General features: G+C 43.4%; 1 protein-coding gene across 1 annotated transcript in view; it reads right to left on the bottom strand.

Annotated features, from left to right (window-relative positions):
* LOC112231585 (F-box only protein 41-like) overlaps positions 1–22,791 on the bottom strand; it is a 134,202-nt gene that overhangs the window by 110,430 nt on the left and 981 nt on the right. The window lies entirely within an intron of this gene.

Raw genomic sequence — 22,791 nt, forward strand, 5'->3', positions numbered from 1 at the left:
GAAACTTTCAATGGGAATTAACAGAAATATATGCAAATGAATACCATTTAAATGTAGATTTTTTTTGCATTAGATATATTTACCATATCATATGGACACAGAAACATAGGTAGACATAATTGCAAATGATTAAACCCTTCCATATAATTTTTAAAAAATATTTAGTTACGAATTGAACTTTAAAAAAGTTCACTCTTCACAAGGGATGATTTCACTGAACAACAAATGGGAATATTGAATGATCCATCGCATCTCCCAAAAACGTTTTCAACATTGATCTGTAAAATGATCATCTAGAAACTAAAGCTTTGGTTGTCTTCCTCTCAGGATTCCATGTCTTCTCCCTGGACCTCCTCAATGTCTACCTCTTGAACATCAGACTGAGGCCTCATCTTCACTGTCACTTTCCAACCTTGTTGAGGATGGCTCATTGTCAGGCTCAAAAAGCCTCAAATGTACAGATAAATAGCTAACACGGAACCCAAACCGTCTGCGCGCGTGCGCCATCGTGCATACATTTATTTTGGCCCCTACATCAAACGCAATGACAACACGCAGGTTAAAATATCAAAACAAACTGAACCAATGACATTAATTTGGGGACAGGTCGAAAAGAATTGAACATATGGCAATTTAGCTAGTTAGCTTGCACTTGCTAGCTAATTTGTCCTGGGATATAAACATTGAGTTGTTATTTTACCTGAAATGCACAAGGTCCTCGACTCCACCAATTAATCCACACATAAAACGGCCAACCGAATCGTTTCTAGTCATCTCTCCTCCCAGGCTTTTTCATCTTTGAACTTATATGGTGATTGGCAAACTTTCATAGTATTACCACGATGACCGGCAAAACAGTCTTTCAATTACGCACGTGGGTATAACGAGGAGATGGCACATGGGTACCTGCTTCTATAAACCAAAGAGGAGATGGGAGAGGCAAGACTTTCAGAGCGATCTGCGTCAGAAATAGAAAGGAGTTCTATTTTAGCCCTTGGCATTGCGCAATAAATGAATAACATGGATTTATAAATTGTTTTTTGAAGCGCACGCGACGTGTCTGGTCAGCATGTAAGCAGTTAGATTAAAACAACTCCTTTGTAAGATACTTTTTTTAAATAAAACATGCATGGAAACAGGTGAATTAACACTCAGCAGGCTAAAACCCACATGGTAGCAAAAACTACAGAGCAGAAATTAACTAATTAGAAATGTAAACACACTTTGCTGTAGGCTACTACTTACTAGTTAACAAAAAAAATGCATGTCATAAAATACACTGCTCAAAAAAAATTAAGGGAACACTAAAACACATCCTAGATCTGAATGAATGAAATATCCATATTAAATACTTTTTTCTTTACATCGTTGAATGTGCTGACAACAAAAATCACACAAAAATGATCAATGGAAATCAAATTTATCAACCCATGGAGGTCTGGATTTGGAGACACACTCAAAATTAAAAGTGGAAAACCACACTACAGGCTGATCCAACTTTGATGTAATATCCTTAAAACAAGTCAAAATGAGGCTCAGTAGTGTGTGTGGCCTCCACGTGCCTGTATGACCTCCCTACAACGCCTGGGCATGCTCTTGGTGAGGTGGCGGATGGTCTCCTGAGGGATCTCCTCCCAGACTTGGACTAAAGCATCCACCAACTCCTGGACAGTCTGTGGTGCAACATGGCGTTGGTGGATGGAGCGAGACATGATGTCCCAGATGTGCTCAATTGGATTCAGGTCTGGGGAATGGGCGGGCCAGTCCATAGCATCAATGCCTTCCTCTTTCAGGAACTACTGACACTCCAGCCACATGAGGTCTAGCATTGTCTTGCATTAGGAGGAACCCAGGGCCAACCGCACCAGCATATGGTCTCACAAGGGGTCTGAGGATCTCATCTCGGTACCTAATGGCAGTCAGGCTACCTCTGGCGAGCACATGGAGGGCTGTGTGGCCCCCCAAAGAAATGCCCACTGCCAAACCGGTCATGCTGGGGGATGTTGCAGGCAGCAGAACGTTCTCCATGGCATCTCCAGACTGTCACATGTGCTCAGTGTGAACCTGCTTTCATCTGTGAAGAGCACAGTTCGCCAGTGGCGAATTTGACAATCTAGGTGTTCTCTGGCAAATGCCAAACGTCCTGCACGGTGTTGGGCTGTAAGCACAACCCCCGCCTCCATGCTCTGGACACTACGTTGACAGACATCAGCAAACCTTCTTGCCACAGCTCACATTGATGTGCCATCCTGGATGAGCTGCCCTACCTGAGCCACTTGTGTAGGTTGTAGACTCCGTCTCATGCTACCACTAGAGTGAAAGCACCGCCAGCATTCAAAAGTGACCAAAACATCAGCCAGGAAGCATAGGAATTGAGAAGTGGTCTGTGGTCACCACCTGCAGAACCACTCCTTTATTGGGGGTGTCTTGCTAATTGCCTATAATTTCCACCTGTTGTCTATTCCATTTGCACAACTGCATGTGAAATTTATTGTCAATCAGTGTTGCTTCCTAAGTGGACAGTTTGATTTCAGTATGATTGACTTGGAGTTACATTGTGTTGTTTAAGTGTTCCCTTTTATTTTTTTGAGCAGTGTATATTCACCTCACCCAGTATTGTAATCAAAATTTACCAGAAAGCATGTAGTCCTTGGCTCAGACAGTTTAGTAGTGTGGACTCAATAGCATCTCATTAGTGTGCAAGATATTGAGAATCAATTGTACACGTGATGGAAGAATGCACTGTGCATGCAGAGGGTTGCAATGCAATTGAATTCGGGACAGTTTAACCAAAATATTCCACAAGACCTAGAATTGCCTTGTGTATCCCACAAAAAAACTTGAGGAATTTAAGCAAAATTCCCCAAATTCCGGCGCTTAACTACCCATTTACAATTTCCTGAAAAATTCCGGAAATTTACTGGAAAGTTTGACCCTTCTCAACCCTAATTATAAGCAATTGTTTTGCCAATATCTGGCATGGTATAGTTTGATACAGAATTTATAGACTGTGCTGCCTGCCCTCCAATCCCCGCAAAGTAGTATACTAGCCTAGGCTATACAGCGTTAGGCCGCAATGCACTTTTATGAAGGCAATGTGGTAGACTGCAGTTTGTAAACAGGGCATTTACCATTAATCCCTGTCATTTGGTTACATTTATGTTAATTTTACCGTTTCATTCTCAGAGTTGAAAAGTTATTTGCAGAGTTCACAACTTGCTACACACAACTTGCTACACTACACTGAGAAACAAGTTTTGGTTTATTTCATACCATCATTTACGCGCTCCATGTTAACGTTGACGGAGCGCACATGCCTGAACACGCATAGAAGTACCTGGCCTGCTTCTCGCAAATGTAGTAAAGTGCCTAACTGGGCTTCTCAGTGTTTTTTTCTTCACCACAAATTAGAATAGTTCCTCACAGTGTTTGAAAAATCTTACCAACACTCTTCCTCTTGAAAATCAACGTTGCTAATAAATAGGCTATGGACATGTTGCGCGATATATTTGTTTCTATTTTAATGATTGTCAAATTAAATCTTCATACTATAGAACAGCTGTCCCCTTCATACTTTCCTTGTCAATTCATTATCTTCCTGCCACAAGTAGGCCTACGATTAATACGTTTTAAGGAAAGGAGAAATATTTGCTTGTGTCTGACATACGCTGTTGGCTGTGATTGACTGGTGCTTTTACCGGGGCGTGCGTGTGTTTCCTAAAGTAGCCTTGGTGAACTCCATCTCTTTAATATGAATCAAAACGCTCCGGTCATAATTTAATCTTGTAAAGGGCCTCTCAATAGCTTAGAATAAATTATTGATTTCATTACGGCTTTCTCTTTGAAGAAAATATATGTTAATGAAACTACCATCGACTGACGGCATTAGCAGGGATTGTGACGTTATGCGAATATTTTGGTAAAAGTGTGAGAAACCCCATCGGACTTAATTTGAAAGGTTTTGTGTCAAATAGGATCTGTATTAAAAACAATGATTTGCAGAAAAGCCAACCGACAAGGTAGCCATAGATCTTAAATTTGACTCCATTAATGTGACAATGTGAAAATGACAGATCCTCTCCAACCTGGCATTTCTTCATTCGTTGATTACTATTTGTAAGTAATAACCGGAATAATACTGAAATACCAAGATAATAACGAAGTGTAATGGCTGGTTTCAAATAAGCATTTCCATGTAAACAAGTATACAAACAGAACTGTTACACACACACACCACCCCTCCCCCCCATGGTTGGCCTGGCCAATTACCTTAACCTCAAATACCAAGACCGTCACAGCCCGAACTACTGCATGTCTGTGAGGGAGCGGCTCCTCCCTTCCACACATAATCCTGTCTCTTCACAGCAGCAGGCACCTGGGGCTTCCACTGTGTTCTCAGAATCATGCAAGCCTGCAGGGGTAAGACTTGTACAAGGCAGTACAGTGTTGAGCTACGATATTTACTGTATCAGATGTTACTGTATTTTATTTTATCACTTATCCTCATGTCTACACAGCATTGAAATGGTTTTGTTCTGACTGACGACATTCAGTTGTTTCCCTGCATGACCCTATTGTGACTAACCTCAGCTCTTCAAGTCTAGACTTTAAAACAATGAAGGGGACCTTTAAAACTGAGATAACGTTTAAAAGAGCCTTCCCTGGCTGGCAGGCAAACTTTAACGATCTCACAAAACCTCTTTATTGGCGTCCGTTTCTATTCAGGCTTCCAGACAAGAAGGAAACAAAATGGAAATGAGACAGGATTAATGCCAAGTCAATATGCCATAAATCCCGGTGAAATAGAGCAACACCGTTATTTCAAATCAAATCAAATTTTATTTGTCACATACACATGGTTAGCAGATGTTAATGCGAGTGTTTTTTTATTTATTTTTATTTCACCTTTATTTAACCAGGTAGGCTAGTTGAGAACAGGTTCTCATTTACAACTGCGACCTGGCCAAGATAAAGCATAGCAGTGTGAGCAGACAACACAGAGTTACACATGGAATAAACAAATTAACAAGTCAATAACACAGTAGAAAACAAAGGGGGAGTCTATATACAATGTACAATGTGTGCAAAAGGCATGAGGAGGTAGACGAATAGTTACAATTTTGCAGATTAACACTGGAGTGATATATGATCAGATGGTCATGTACAGGTAGAGATATTGGTGTGCAAAAGAGCAGAAAAGTAAATAAATAAAAACAGTATGGGGATGAGGTAGGTGAAAATGGGTGGGCTATTTACCAATAGACTATGTACAGCTGCAGCGATCGGTTAGCTGCTCAGATAGCTGATGTTTGAAGTTGGTGAGGAGATAAAAGTCTCCAACTTCAGCGATTTTTGCAATTCGTTCCAGTCACAGGCAGCAGAGTACTGGAACGAAAGGCGGCCAAATGAGGTGTTGGCTTTAGGGATGATCAGTGAGATACACCTGCTGGAGCGCGTGCTACGGATGGGTGTTGCCATCGTGACCAGTGAACTGAGATAAGGCGGAGCTTTACCTAGCATGGACTTGTAGATGACCTGGAGCCAGTGGGTCTGGCGACGAATATGTAGTGAGGGCCAGCCGACTAGAGCATACAAGTCGCAGTGGTGGGTGGTATAAGGTGCTTTAGTGACAAAACGGATGGCACTGTGATATACTGCATCCAGTTTGCTGAGTAGAGTGTTGGAAGCCATTTTGTAGATGACATCGCCGAAGTCGAGGATTGGTAGGATAGTCAGTTTTACTAGGGTAAGCTTGGCGGCGTGAGTGAAGGAGGCTTTGTTGCGGAATAGAAAGCCGACTCTTGATTTGATTTTTGATTGGAGGTGTTTGATATGAGTCTGGAAGGAGAGTTTGCAGTCTAGCCAGACACCTAGGTACTTATAGATGTCCACATATTCAAGGTCGGAACCATCCAGGGTGGTGATGCTAGTCGGGCATGCGGGTGCAGGCAGCGATCGGTTGAAAAGCATGCATTTGGTTTTACTAGCGTTTAAGAGGAGTTGGAGGCCACGGAAGGAGTGTTGTATGGCATTGAAGCTTGTTTGGAGGTTAGATAGCACAGTGTCCAATGACGGGCCGAAAGTATATAGAATGGTGTCGTCTGCGTAGAGGTGGATCAGGGAATCGCCCGCAGCAAGAGCAACATCATTGATATACACAGAGAAAAGAGTCGGCCCGAGAATTGAACCCTGTGGTACCCCCATAGAGACTGCCAGAGGACCGGACAGCATGCCCTCCGATTTGACACACTGAACTCTGTCTGCAAAGTAATTGGTGAACCAGGCAAGGCAGTCATCCGAAAAACCGAGGCTACTGAGTCTGCCGATGAGAATATGGTGATTGACAGAGTCGAAAGCCTTGGCAAGGTCGATGAAGACGGCTGCACAGTACTGTCTTTTATCGATGGCGGTTATGATATCGTTTAGTACCTTGAGTGTGGCTGAGGTGCACCCGTGACCGGCTCGGAAGCCAGATTGCACAGCGGAGAAGGTACGGTGGGATTCGAGATGGTCAGTGACCTGTTTGTTGACTTGGCTTTCAAGACCTTAGATAGGCAGGGCAGGATGGATATAGGTCTGTAACAGTTTGGGTCCAGGGTGTCTCCCCCTTTGAAGAGGGGGATGACTGCGGCAGCTTTCAATCCTTGGGGATCTCAGACGATATGAAAGAGAGGTTGAACAGGCTGGTAATAGGGGTTGCGACAATGGCGGCGGATAGTTTCAGAAATAGGGGGTCCAGATTGTCAAGCCCAGCTGATTTGTACGGGTCCAGGTTTTGCAGCTCTTTCAGAACATCTGCTATCTGGATTTGGGTAAAGGAGAACTTGGAGAGGCTTGGGCGAGGAGCTGCCGGGGGAGGAGCTGTTGGCCGAGGTTGGAGTAGCCAGGCGGAAGGCATGGCCAGCCGTTGAGAAATGCTTATTGAAGTTTTCGATAATCATGGATTTATCGGTGGTGACCGTGTTACCTAGCCTCAGTGCAGTGGGCAGCTGGGAGGAGGTGCTCTTGTTCTCCATGGACTTCACAGTGTCCCAGTGTAGCGAAATGCTTGTGCTTCTAGTTCCGACAATGCAGTAATAACGAGCAGGTAATCTAACTAACAATTCCAAAAAAAAAAAAAACTACTGTCATACACAGTGTAAGGGGATAAAGAATATGTACATAAGGATATATGAATGAGTGATGGTACAGAGCAGCATAGGCAAGATACAGTAGATGATATCGAGTACAGTATATACATATGAGATAAGTATGTAAACCAAGTGGCATAGTTAAAGTGGCTAGTGATACATGTATTACATAAGGATGCAGTCGATGATATAGAGTACAGTATCAACGTATGCATATGAGATGAACAATGTAGGGTAAGTAACATTATATAAGGTAGCATTGTTTAAAGTGGCTAGTGATATATTTACATCATTTCCCATCAATTCCCATGATTAAAGTGGCTGGAGTAGAGTCAGTGTCATTGACAGTGTGTTGGCAGTAGCCACTCAATGTTAGTGGTGGCTGTTTAACAGTCTGATGGCCTTGAGATAGAAGCTGTTTTTCAGTCTCTCGGTCCCAGCTTTGATGCACCTGTACTGACCTCGCCTTCTGGATGGCAGCGGGGTGAACAGGCAGTGGCTCGGGTGGTTGATGTCCTTGATGATCTTTATGGCCTTCCTGTAGCATCGGGTGGTGTAGGTGTCCTGGAGGGCAGGTAGTTTGCCCCCGGTGATGCGTTGTGCAGACCTCACTACCCTCTGGAGAGCCTTACGGTTGAGGGCGGTGCAGTTGCCATACCAGGCGGTGATACAGCCCGCCAGGATGCTCTCGATTGTGCATCTGTAGAAGTTTGTGAGTGCTTTTGGTGACAAGCCGAATTTCTTCAGCCTCCTGAGGTTGAAGAGGCGCTGCTGCGCCTTCCTCACGATGCTGTCTGTGTGAGTGGACCAATTCAGTTTGTCTGTGATGTGTATGCCGAGGAACTTAAAACTTGCTACCCTCTCCACTACTGTTCCATCGATGTGGATGGGGGGGTGTTCCCTCTGCTGTTTCCTGAAGTCCACAATCATCTCCTTAGTTTTGTTGACGTTGAGTGTGAGGTTATTTTCCTGACACCACACTCCGAGGGCCCTCACCTCCTCCCTGTAGGCCGTCTCGTCGTTGTTGGTAATCAAGCCTACCACTGTTGTGTCGTCCGCAAACTTGATGATTGAGTTGGAGGCGTGCATGGCCACGCAGTCAAATTCAAATGGTTTCAGCCAAGGTTTTGCAAGATTAATATTCAGATTGGCTTCGTCCCAAATGACTCCCTATATAGTAGTGCAGTCGGCTTGGGCGGTATACCAGGGTATTTTGAAATACCCACGGCATGATTTTTTTAATACAGTCAATATTAAATACTTAGTAGTCAACTTGTGCAATAGCTCGGTTAATAGATAAAGCAGATTGTGTTCATAATTTTGCCTGTTGTGTTTTTTCATTTTGAAACTGTTCCCCAAAGTAGCCGATTGTAAACAAACATACGATGACTGGCTCAAAAAGCACACGGAAGCATTCGTGTCATGACGATCCAATGCTGTCCAGCTCAAGAGGTGTGGGCAAGTTACTAATTCACTACTAAAATGTTTGCCAGCTAAATACAGTATCTTATAAGTTTCTAAATAAATTCCCTTCAGCTCAGGGCTCCAGCTATGCATTAGGTTTGCTAACTTGCTAGCTCATGTGGCTAGCTTGCAAGATTAAGCTTCTTGGTTACATTGATTACAGCGTGCCTCTGAGTGAGGTATGGTAGTAGGTGCCAGGCGCATCAGTTTGAGTGTGTCAAGAACTGCAAACGCTGCTGGGTTTCACACTCAACAGTTTCCCGTGTATCAAGAATGGTCCACCAAGGACATCCAGCCAACTTGACAACTGCGGGATGCACTGGAGTCAACATGGGCCAGCATCCCTGTGGAACGCTTTCAACACCTTGTAGAGTCCATGCCCCCGATGAATTGAGGCTGTTCTGAGGGCAAAAAGGGTGGGGATCAAGGCTGAGTAGAACATTGAAATAATGTTTGCCTGTGGCTCTGCAGAATCTAGCGGGTCTAAAAATGGAAGTCTCAGGGGATACCAGCTGACTCCAGAATCCCGTTCTGCTGTGATGAAAGGATCGGTGGCATACTAACAGGAAGTTGAAATGACTCATCAGTGAAAGGTTGCAGGGAGAGAAAGAGTAGATCAAGACAAGGTGGTGGCAGTAGAGCGGGAGTGAAAAAAAACGAGTGAGGGCAAGCGGGCACAGAGAGCCGAGGGGTTGAGCTGTGGGTGTCGGGACACACGCACGCACACACACACACACACACACACAGGGTAGAGGAAACAAGTGACATGGAGGTAACAACAGACTGCAGCAGTAGACAGGCCAGGAGGGCCTCAGCCATTGTGAATAACACCTCTGACTTATATTAAGAGGGAGGGAAGAAGAGGAGATTGCTGGTGATTTGGTTAGCCAGCGTCCTAGGAAAGAGGGTGTATCCTTCCCAGTGAGGGTTAAGGAAGTTTAGCATTTTTGCTTTGAATTAGATTATACTAATTATGCTATTATAGTATGCATGATTGCTTTAGCCTTCCTGCCTTGACTGCAAGTCTGCATTGACTGGCCAAGCAGAGACAATAATGTAGTGTTTTGAGTAATCTTTCTGTTGTAGGGCTGAATCTAAGAGAAACCTATTCCCTACTACACAGTGTGCTAGTGATGACAAGAGCACTCAAAAATAGTAGCCTACAATATAACAGCCCCCTTTAAGACAAACAGATTAGAGGTTGACCGATTAAAATCGGAATGGCCGATTAATTAGGGCCGATTTCAAGTTTCCATAACAAATCGGAAATCAGCATTTTTGGACGCCGATTTTTTTTTTTTTACACCTTTATTTAACTAGGCAAGTCAGTTAAGAACACATTCTTATTTTCAATGACGGTCTGGGAACGGTGGGTTAACTGCCTTGTTCAGGGGCAGAACGACAGATTTTTACCTTGTCAGCTCAGGGATTCAATCTTGCAACCTTACGGTTAACTAGTCCAACACTCTAACCACCTGCCTCACGAGGAGCCCGCCTGTTACGCGAATGCAGTAAGAAGCCAAGGCAGGTTGCTAGCTAGCATTAAACTTAATCAATCATAATCACTAGTTATAACTACACATGGTTGATGAAATTACTAGTTTATCTAGCATGTCCTGCATTGCATATAATCGATGCAGTGCGCATTCGCGAAAAAGGACTGTTGTTGCTCCAACGTGTACCTAACCATAAACACCAATGCCTTTCTTAAAATCAATACACAGAAGTATATCTTTTTAAACCTGCATATTTAGCTAAAAGAAATCCAGGTTTGCAGGCAATATTAACCAGGTGAAATTGTGTCACTTCTCTTGCGTTCATTGCACGCAGAGTCAGGGTATATGCAACAGTTTGGGCTGCCTGGCTCATTGCGAACTAATTTGCCAGAATTTTACGTAATTATGACAACATTGAAGGTTGTGCAATGTAACAGGAATATTTAGACTGATGGATGCCACCCGTTAGATAAAATACCGAACGGTTCCGTATTTCACTGAAAGAATAAACGTCTTGTTTTCGAGATGATAGTTTCCGGATTCGACCATATTAATGACCTACGGCTCGCATTTCTGTGTTATTATGTTATAATTAAGTATATGATTTGATAGAGCGGTCTGACTCATAAGCAGGCTCATAAGCATTCATTCAAACAGCACTTTCGTGCATTTTGCCAGCAGCTCTGCTGTTTATGACTTTAAGCCTATCATCTCCCGAGATTAGGCTGGTGTAACGATGTGATGTGAAATGGCTAGCTAGTTAGCGGGGTGCGCACTAATAGCGTTTCAAACGTCACTCGCTCTGAGACTTGGAGTAGTTGTTCCCCTTGCTCTGCATGGGTAACGCTGCTTCGAGGGTGGCTGTTGTCGTTGTGTTCCTGGTTCGAGCCCAGGGAGGAACGAGGAGAGGGAAGGAAGCTATACTGTTACACTGGCAATACTAAAGTGCCTATAAGAACATCCAATAGTCAAAAGGTATATGAAATACAAAATGGTATAGAGAGAAATAGTCCTATAATAACTACAACCTAAAACCTCTTACCTTGGAATATTGAAGACTCATTTTAAAAGGAACCACCAGCTTTCATATGTTCTGAGCAAGGAACTTAAACGTTAGCTTTTTTACATGGCACATATTGCACTTTTACTTTCTTCTCCAACACTTTGTTTTTGCATTATTTAAACCAAATTGAACATGTTTCATTATTTATTTGAGGCTAAATTGATTTTGATGTATTATATTAAGTTAAAATAAGTGTTCATTCAGTATTGTTGTAATTGTCATCATTACAAATACACTTTTTTTTTTTAAATCGGTATCGGCTTTTTTTGTCCTCCAATAATCGGTATCGACGTTGAAAAATCATAAATCGGTCAACCTCTAAAACAGACCCACAGACCAACTGATTGACCTCCTTGAGCTATTAACACAATGAGCTTTCCCGTTCCATCAGTATCATCTCACTGGGTGGATGCAGAGAAGCTGACCTTTAAATTAGGCCCAGAGGGAATCGGAGGGAGACGACCCATCATGTGTCCATCACCATTTGGCTCTTAAAACAACGTCCAGTGGCTTTTAATTCAACAACAATCCATACTGCTGGCCCACAATAGATACCTAATCATCCAAATCAGAGGTTTGCTGAAATCAGAAGCACTGAAATCAGTGCCGAATTGCATCCCATTATCGGTAAGCACTGTACAGTTGGAGAGAGGTGCATCACATCCTCAATCTGATCTATGATAAAGTAAATGTTTTTGCCTGGAGGTGTGGAGAGAATAGAGAAGCAAGACAGGGTGTGGCTGGCTAATAACCAGCACAGTCTTCTACCTCTGCGGTGCTTCACGCGGAGGTGGTGTTGTGGCATTTAGCGGTGCCAAGACACTGCAAGGTGCAACACAAGCATCTGCCTACTCTTAGTCAGCGTTGTTCAGACTGTTCAATGTTTTTATTCTGAAGATGTGAACTAGACAGTTTACGAGTGAGAGGAATTAAATATAAATTTTATACAGGCATGCAATTAAACATATTGGGGAACGTTATGACAATAACTAACATGCGCCTGTGTTTTACTGTGTTCCCAGTGGCTCCACAGATTGCCATATCTCCTTACTGTATAAGGGCTTCTGCTAGGATTGTAAAGTTACAGCAACTTTCCCAAAATTCCCAGGTATTCAAGAAATCACAGTTAGCAGATTACACAAATCAGGAGGGAATAAACAGGAAATACAGATTCCTCCAACCAGGATTTCTGGAAAGGTTACCAGATTTTAGCTACCCTAACATTTGCCTTACCTTTAACACTGTGTTTACTGAAACCCCCAATGCTTGCTAGGCTTTAGCATGAGCGTGTCAAAGTGTTAGTCCTGAGGAAGCCACGGGTTCCTTCCAAGACAGGCCAATCACACAGCCAAGGGCTACGAACCTGACAGCAGAGAGCCAAATCCCATAGCCAGCCAATTGAACAGAATGTCGAAGTCCTCTTCGGGGATGCCCACTCTATTCAAAATGGACTGGACTGTGTCACACAATACCTTTCCTTCATGACAGTTGATAGGTGAAAGCCATGGTGGGAAGTGGAAACCTGTTCACTCCTTTCATGTATAAGTGGTTATGAAGGAAGGACAGGAGATCAGGATATTAATATTGGGTCACAGCTACTGTGTGAAGGAAAATAAGACAAGAAAAAAAAAAGGGTCAGAAACTTTCCAGGACATTTCTGAAATTTTCAGGAAATTTTCCAAGGGACGTTAAGCCCTGGAATTTTGGGAATTTTGCTTAAATTCATTTTTAAAAAGTTAGCTTATAACAGTGAACCTTTTTTGTGGGTTAACATAAGGCAATTCTAGGTCTTGTGGCATATTTTTGGTTAAACTATCCACAATTCAATAGCATTGCAACCCTCTGCATGCACAGTGCACTCTTCCATCACGTGTACAAATTATTCTCAAGATCTTGCACACTAATGAGATGCTATTGAGCCCACACTTCTAAACTGTCTGAGCCAAGGACTACATGCTTTCTGGTAAATATTGATTACAATACTGGGTGAGGTGAATATACACTGCTCAAAAAAATAAAAGGGAACACTTAAACAACACAACGTAACTCCAAGTCAATCACACTTCTGTGAAATCAAACTGTCCACTTAGGAAGCAACACTGATTGACAATAAATTTCACATGCTGTTGTGCAAATGGAATAGACAACAGGTGGAAATTATAGGCAATTAGCAAGACACCCCCAATGAAGGAGTGGTTCTGCAGGTGGTGACCACAGACCACTTCTCAGTTCCTATGCTTCCTGGCTGATGTTTTGGTCACTTTTGAATGCTGGCGGTGCTTTCACTCTAGTGGTAGCATGAAACGGAGTCTACAACCCACACAAGTGGCTCAGGTAGTGCAGCTCATCCAGGATGGGACATCAATGCGAGCTGTGGCAAGAAGGTTGCTGTGTCTGTCAGCGTAGTGTCCAGAGCATGGAGGCGCTACCAGGAGACAGGCCAGTACATCAGGAGACATGGAGGAGGCCAACAACCCAGCAGCAGGACCGCTACCTCCGCCTTTGTGCAAGGAGGAGCAGGAAGAGCACTGCCAGAGCCCTGCAAAATTACCTCCAGCAGGCCACAAATGTGCATGTGTCTGCTCCAACAGACTCCATGAGGGTGGTATGAGGGCCTGACGTCCACAGGTAGGGGTTGTGCTTACAGCCCAACACCGTGCAGGACGATTGGCATTTTCCAGAGAACACCAAGATTGGCAAATTCGCCACTGGCGCCCTGTGCTCTTCACAGATGAAAGCAGGTTCACACTGAGCACATGTGACAGACGTCTGGAGATGCCGTGGAGAACGTTCTGCTGCCTGCAACATCCTCCAGCATGACCGGTTTGGCTGTGGGTCAGTCATGGTGTGGGGTGGCATTTCTTTGGGGGGGCCGCACAGCCCTCCATGTGCTCGCCAGAGGTAGCCTGACTGCCATTAGGAACCGAGATGAGATCCGCAGAACTCTTGTGAGACCATATGCTGGTGCGGTTGGCCCTGGGTTCCTCCTAATGCAAGACCTCATGTGGCTGGAGTGTGTCAGCAGTTCCTGAAAGAGGAAGGCATTGATGCTATGGACTGGCCCGCCCGTTCCCCAGACCTGAATCCAATTGAGCACATCTGGGACATCATGTCTCGCTCCATCCACCAACGCCACGTTGCGCCACAGACTGTCCAGGAGTTGGCAGATGCTTTAGTCCAGGTCTGGGAAGAGATCCCTCAGGAGACCATCCTCCACCTCATCAGGAGCATGCCCAGGCATTGTAGGGAGGTCATACAAGCACGTGGAGGCCACACACACACACACACACACACACACACACACACACACACACTACTGAGCCTCATTTTGACTTGTTTTAAGGACATTACATCAAAGTTGGATCAGCCTGTAGTGTGGTTTTCCACTTTTAATTTTGAGTGTGACTCCAAATCCAGACCTCCATGGGTTGATACATTTGATTTCCATTGATCATTTTTGTGTGATTATGTTGTCAGCACAAACAACTATGTAAAGAAAAAAGTATTTAATAAGAATATTTCATTCATTCAGATCTAGGATGTGTTATTTTAGTGTTCCCTTTATTTTTTTGAGCAGTGTATATTTTATATGGCATACATTATTTTTGTTAACGAGTAAATAGTAGCCTACAGCAAAGTTTATTTAAATCATTTCTAACTTGTTAACAATTTGTTAGTTTTTTCTACCATGTGGGTTTTAGCTTGCTTGAGCATGCTGAGGAGTGTTAATTCACCTGTTTCCATACAGGTTTTAAAACTTTTATCTTACAAAGGCGTTGTTTAATCTAACTGCTTTACTATTTATCTGTACATGGAATTGTATTTGTTTTTTTTTGTTTTTTTAAGTAATCTTTACAGAAAACTGCCACGGGCACTATCTGATGTGTAGAGACATTTCACTGCAGCTAATGGAGAAGGAAAAGCTGTGTACATTTGCAAAGTGTCAAATCACATGTGAAGAATGCAACAAAGATGCATCTGGCCAAGTGCATAAAGTTCCCTCAGTGCACACAACAAGCAACCTCTGACAAAAGTCCCTCTGCTTCTATTCGAGGTGAAAATGATGAATCAGACACCATATCAATAACAACGGCTCATGGTCCTCCTGGAATCAGAAGTTTTTGACTCAATGGAGGAACGTAGTCAGAGAAATGCTGATGAATGTCTTGCTCGAGCTGTATATGCAACTGGTTCACCTCTGATGCTCACAGGCAATGTGTATTGGAAGAGATTTCTGAATGTTCTTCACCCAGCATACATCCCTCCAACCTGACATGCTTTATCTACTAATTTGCTGGATGCAGAGTTCAAGTGAAGGTCAAGCAAATCATAGAGAAATCAGACTGTATTGCAATCATCTCTGATGGGTGGTCGAATGTTGGTGGGCAAGGAATAATTAACTACATCATCTCCACCCCTCAACCACAATTCTACAAGAGCACAGACACACTGGTCTCTACATTGCAGATGAGCTGAAGGCAGTCAATGACCTTGGAACACAGACGGTATTTGCACTGGTGGCAGACAATGCTGCAAACATGAAGGCTGCTTGGTCTAAAGTGGAGGAGTCCTACCCTCACACCACACCCATTGGCTGTGCTGCTCATGCATTGAATGTGCTCCTCAAGGACATCATGGCACTGAAAACAATATATACCCTCTACAAGAAAGCCAAGGAAATGGTTACGTATGTGAAGGATCATCAAGTTACAGCAGCAACAGCCATTGGTGTGGTATTGTCATCAAGTTTGGCAGTCTCCTGGAGGGGAAGGAGTCTCTCCAAGAAATGGCCATATAACAGTCTGCTGATATGGACAGCCCCATCAAGAGGATCCTCCTGGATGATGTATTTTGGGAGAGAGTGGTAAAGCAGCCTGAAACCTATAGCAGTAGCCATTGCACAGATTGATGGAGACAATGCCATCCTGTCTGATGTTCAGACTCTGCTTGCAGATGTAAGAAGAAAGCCGTACTGCCCTGCCCACTTCACTGATGCGCCAAGCAGAGGAAACTGTAGTTCTGAAATACATAATGCATGAAGACTTCTGCCTGAAGCCCATACACACCGCAGCATACATGTTGGATCCCAAATATGCTGGCAAGAGCATCCTGTCTTGTGCAGAGATCAACATGGCCTATGGTGTCATCACTACCATGTCTCGCCACCTTGGGCTGGATGAGGGCAAGGTTCTTGGCAGTCTCGTGAAGTACACTTCCAAGCAAGGGCTTTGGGATGGAGATGCAATATGGCAGTCGTGCCAACATATCTCATCAGCCACCTGGTGGATTGGACTTTGTGGATCTGAGGCTCTTTCCCCTGTTGCCTCCATCATCCTCCAAATCCCACCAACATCGGCCGCCTCAGAGCGCAACTGGTCCTTGTTTGGGAACACACATCAAAACAGGCTGACCAATACAAGGGTTGAAAAATTGGTGGCCATCCGGGCTAATTTGAAACTTTTTGAGCCTGACAACGAACCATCCTCAACAAGGTTGGAAAGTGACCGTGAAGATGAGGCCTCAGTCTGATGTTCAAGAGGTGGACATTGAGGAGGTCCGGGGAGAAGACATGGAAGCATGAGAGGAAGACAACCAAAGCTTTAGGTTTGTAGATTATCATTTTACAGATGTATGTTGAAAATGTTTTTGGGAGATGCGATGGATCATTCAATATTCCCTTTTGTTGTTCAGTGAAATCATCCCATGTGAAGAGTCAATTCATTTATTTAGAGTTCAATTTGTAATTAATGATTTATTTATTTTTTCTATTAATTTTCTATTAATGCGCATATATTCCCGTTAATTCCCACGGAAAGTTTCCACCTCTGAATATTCCCCAAAATGGGACTAAGGCTAGGACAATAATCGTATGGTCACGTTAAAAAAAGTATAATTCCAACAACTATGGACAATAACAGAAATGTAAAATAAGAATTGTCATGAGTGTCAAAGCAGTTATAGGAGCAGGATATTCAACTTCATTTTCAAGTAGTTATAGTTCACCCAATTGGTAGCGACCAAAGTCCAGTTTTTTCTTAAACGCAGGCATGAGATATAAGCCTTCTGACCCTGGGTCTGTAACAAATGGTTTTGATTATACAACAATTGTATTCCTTAACATTCCAAATTATTGACATCACTGCATTTCCATCCAGTCAGTGAGATTTTTAAACAATGTAGAAATATTGTATAGGAGGCCATTGATTTGAGGTGGCAAAGCAACATGTATTGATGCGTGTCCACAATCCATATGTTTAACCGATGTTCGGGGAGACCGAGGGACACCAACTAGTGCTGTACAAATATCCATCGAGGATGGGATGTAATATTTAAATTGATTCAGACCCTGCGATCAAATAGTATTTGAGCCTCCCTGGAGTTTCAGATGGGCGGAGTTTGCACTTTAGGGACAATATCTGCTGCCCCATTGGGATTCTTCTCCACCACTACAGATCTCACACTCACCCAAACTAGACCACTCACTAAGGTGGGAAGATAGAGTTACTTTGATTAAGGAGGGAACTGGTAGATTGGTGAAGGGGCAGCTCTTGGTGAAGGGGCAGCTCTTGGCAAGGGATGAAGAGAAAAGGCAAGTGTCAGAAAAGCAGGCAATGAAATGCTGGGCTGATGGTGGTGTCCCAACTGGCACCCTTTTCCCAATAAAGTGCACTACATAGGGAGCCATTTGGGACATAGGTGATATTCCCCTTCTGACTGGGGATGGCCTTTATTCACACAACGGTAAAAGGTCTGATTGATCTGATTCACTATTATTGGAAACAGAAATATACGTGTCATGCTGATGGCAGAGTCAGGATTTGGCGTAAGCAGCATCAGTCCATGGCCCCATCCTGCCTGGTGTCAACGGTACAGGCTGGTGGTTTAATGCTGCAGGGAATGTTTTCCTGGCACACATTAGGTCCCTTGATACTAATTGGGCAATGTTTTCATGACCCAAAGAATTAAGGCCGTTCTGGAGGCAAAGGGGGGGGGGTCTGAACCAGTACTTGATGGGTGTACCTAATAAACTGTGTATAAGTGGTGCTGTATCGAATCTCCGTTCAAAATTGTGGGGAGAGCAGAGGCAGTCAACAACTGAGGTCTCAAATGTAAACAAAACAATCTCTCGTTACCGTCCCATAGTGGCAGTCAGATAGTGAAGTGGCGCTATGGGACAGTATGAGTACGATCAATGTTGTTTTGCCAGAGGTGATGTGATGTTGTATGTTTACTTGAGGAAAATGACTATGGGATTGGGACGCTCCACTGTCACTGTAGAGAATACTTGACACCTACACAAGTTAAATGACTATGGGAAGATCCACTGTCACTGATGCACGTACACACAGGAATACTTGACACCCAACTGTCTGAGCGACAGACCGAAAACATTCTGCATGAGAATGAAATTTCACTGAATATGCAGCATTCCTCCAAGGTAACTAGTGGTTAAAAGAATGCATTAGTTGACAGAGATAGTGCTCATCGGTCACCATTGTCAAGGAGATTTTCTTGAATTGCTTTGGGAATGTCTTCCACCCTGGGTCACTGTGTGGAAATTGAACAAAAATGTCCCCTGAATTTCTATTTGAAATTCAATACAAATAAATAGGCCTAACCTTTGGAGGAGAAAGAAACTAAATGTCAAATGGGATGTAAACTCTTCTTAGAGCTTAATATATTTGTACTGAACAAAAGTAGCTAAAATAAAAGATTCCAGAAATGTTCCATACATACAAAAAAAAGCTAATTTCTCTGATTTTGTGCACAAATTTGTTTACATCCCTGTTAGTTAGCATTATTCATTTGCGAAGATGATCCAGCCACCTGACAGGTGTGGCATATCAAGAAGTTTAAACAGCATTATCATTACACAAGGTGCACCTTGTGCTGGGGACAATAACTGCACATTTTAGTGGCCTTTTATGACAAACACAATGCCACAGATGTCTGAAGTTGAGGGAGCATGCAATTGGCATGCTGACGTCAGGAATTTCAACCAGAACTGTTGCCAGAGAAATTAACGTTAATTTCTCTATCATAAGCCACATCATTTTAGAGAATTTGGCAGTACGTCCAACCGGCCTCACAACCACAGACCATGTGTAACCACGCCAGCCCAGGACCTCCACATCCGGCTTCTTCAGCTGCGGGATCGTCTGAGACCAGCCAACCCGGACAGCTGAAGAAACTGTGGGTTTGAACGACTAAAGAATTTCTGCACAAACTGTTAGAAACCATCTCAGGGAAGCGCATGTGAATGCTCGTCGTCCTCACCAGGGTCTTGACCTGACTGCAGTGGGCAAATGCTCACCTTCCATGGCTACTTCATAGATTAATACAGGTTTCAACAGATGGCAGACAGCATACATGGCTGTGTGTGGGCGAGCGGTTTGCTGATGTCAGTGTTGTGAACAGAGTGCCCCATGGTGGCGCTGGGGTTACGGTATGGGCAGGCATAAGCTACAGACTAACACAATTGCAATTTATTGATGGCAATTTGAATGCACAGAGATACCATGACAAGATGCCCATTGTCGGGCCATTCATCCGCCACCATCACCTCATGTTTCAGCATGATAATGTACAGCCACATGTTGCAAGGATCTGTACACAATTCCTGGAAGCTTAAAATGTCCCATGTCTTTCATGGCCTGCATAATTAGACATGTCACCCATTGAGCATGTTTGGGATGCTCTGGATCAACGTGTTTGACAGCGTGTTTCCAGTTCCCGCCAATATCCAGCAACTTCGCACGGCCATTGAAGAGGAGAGGGACCACATTCCACAATCAACAGCCTGATCAACGCTATGCGAAGGAGATGTGTCGCCTGCATGAGGCAAATGGGGGTCACACCAGATACTGACTGTTTATCTGTGACCAACAGATGCATAACTGTATTCCCAGTCATGTGAAATCTATAGATTAGCATTTCACTGTAAGGGCTACACCTGTTGTATTCGGTGCATATGACAAATGACATTTGATTAGGGCCTAATGAATTTCTTTCAATTGACTGATTTCCTTATACCAGTGGTCACCAACCTTTTGAGTCAAGATCACTTTCGCAGTCAAAACAAAACAAGCAGAGATCTTCTGCTCAGATTTATTTAAACATGACTTGTAACAATCTAATAAAAACAGTTTTGTAGGAATGATGTTTGGGCAGTAAGCCTAATACATTACCACAGCATATTGGTTATATGCCTGGCAATATTGTTCTTCTCAGACCATATCAGCTTTCAAAACTCAAGCTTTGATAACAAACTAGATCAGTTGGTGTATCACTTGCGAGGCCCTGCGGACCGGACCATAAATTGAAATAATTAGCTTTTTTTTTTTACTGGACTGATGGTACCTGCATCTAATGGCCATGGTGCTTTCAAGACAACTGGGAACTCAAAAAAAAAGAGTCAAAAATCATGAAGTCTGTGATCGTCAGGTCGGAAAGTCAGAGCTCTAGAAAGATGCCAGAGTTTCCGACTTGGAATTCCAAGTTCAAAAGATTTTTCCCAGTCAGATCTCGTTTCGAGTTCCCAGTTGACCTCCCAACTTCAATGTGTTCAAGACGCCAATTTCCAAGTTGTTTTGAACACAGCATTTGTCTCAGCAGAGGGAGGGAGAGACTGACCAGAGACAGGACAGTCTCCCACCGAATGGCTAAACTCAAGTCACACCGCATCTGCCTCAGTCATGCACAAATTCATGTTATCCCTATGACCAGAGAAAGTTAAATATTCCTCTATATTAAAGTGGCCATGAGAAGCTGCTAATAATAATAAAAATGCAAGGATATCAATAGACTTGGCTACTCATTCGTTGCAGCAGTGCGAGTGGAAGTACGGAGAAACAAATGTTATGTTCTGTAATCGCGTTGAATTAAAAAAAGTGTTGAAAGTGCTAAATAAAAACTTAATCATGAACTCGCCCATAAAAATAGCAGCTCTTCGCTGTGTTCTTTGACCGTCTCTGTGGTCAGGGGTTTGTATCAAACTTTGCTGTGGCCGGGGAAGCTCTCTCGGCACGGTGGTTGAGCTAGCCGATTGGCTAGCCAGTAGGCGCACTTGATTTCGTCTAAGATCTCCCGGTCCTCCTTGGTAGGCGGAGTTTGTCTTTTCAAACAGAAATGGTTCAGAATGGAAACACTAAGGCAAGTGCACCTACCGCCAACACTGCAACGCAAACAAAGAGAAGGCAGGGCAAGCCTTTATAGTTGGCTCTTCTACAGAAATGTTTGTCAATCACCTTAGGAATGCCTTGAAGATCAACCAATCGATCGCCATCGACCAGCTGGCGACCACTGCCTTATACGAAGTGTAACCCAGTAAAATCTTTGAAATTGCTGCATGTTGCATTTATATTTTTGTTCAGTGTAAATATGTTACTGAAAGCTGTCATGTGACCTACATTATCCTCATATTGGCTAACTTAATTGCAGTGGTAATTGACAGGGAAGTGAAAATCACCTGTGATAGTAAGCCTGAACGCTCAGCTTATTCTAGTACAGACAGAGATGTTGTGGTGGGCTGACTGTCTTTACCTTTTAAAATGAGAGGAAACGATACCTTTCTTCACGAGCAGTGGACATGCAAATGTATCTCAAATGACTAAAAGTGTGTGCGCAGTGTTTCCTCTGAAAATAAAATGAGCAGTGGGTTTGGGGGGGTTGGGTCTGTGCATGCAAGTGTGCGCTTGTGTATTTGTTTGTGTCCATGTGCATGCAATTTCATATTGTGTTTCTGTCTAAAAGTAATGTCGGTCTGCTTATACAGGTCTAGTGAAGCCCCAGTGCACTACTTTTGTAAAATAAAATATATATAATAAATCCTGTAAAGTACACACACTAAAGCATAGCCGAGGGAAGTAGGGGTGCTGAGAGTGCTGCAGCACTCCCTGAATATCTATATATAATTTTTACATTTCAGGGGGTGCTCTAGCACCCACAGCACCCCTACTTCCCGCAGCTACGCTTTTAGTGTGTGTACTTTACTGTATTTATACTTGGGATATCCCTTTTCAAATGGGAAAAGTTTCAAAAATTACTTTAATTAAAGCTTGAATGACTTGACTTTAGTCCCATCTGATGCCCGACAGAGCAGCATGGACACACAAACAGCAAGTCAGTATTTCCCACAGTAGTCAGCCAGTCACACACAAACAGCAAGTCAGTATTTCCCACAGTAGTCAGCCAGTCACACACAAACAGCAAGTCAGTATTTCCCACAGTAGTCAGCCAGTCACACACAAACAGCAAGTCAGTATTTCCCACACTCAAGTAGCCTGTCTGTCACTTTAGGCAAAGTGCTGCTGTGGCTTCAAGAGCTGTGGGGGCAGATCTGGGAAGTTCTCTAAATGGCCAAGCAGAAGCAGTGCATAATGCCAACTCATAATTTCCTTCGGGACCTTCGCCTTGAGCTCAAGTGTATTTAGAGGGACAGCTGGAATTACTATGAGGCTCATAGCTGAGTAGTGGGATCTTTCAAAATATAAAGACATATTTAAAGTAAATGATATGAGGTATTATCAGATAGGCCCTAATCATATTGCTTTGATCTTTGGACATTATGCCCAAATAAATGTAATTTCTCTGGAGAGAAAAAAAATATGGATATACTGGAATAATAGTGTTTCTGTAC

Source organism: Oncorhynchus tshawytscha, linkage group LG34, assembly GCF_018296145.1.
Source record: "Oncorhynchus tshawytscha isolate Ot180627B linkage group LG34, Otsh_v2.0, whole genome shotgun sequence".
Classification (NCBI taxonomy): Eukaryota; Metazoa; Chordata; class Actinopteri; order Salmoniformes; family Salmonidae; genus Oncorhynchus; species Oncorhynchus tshawytscha.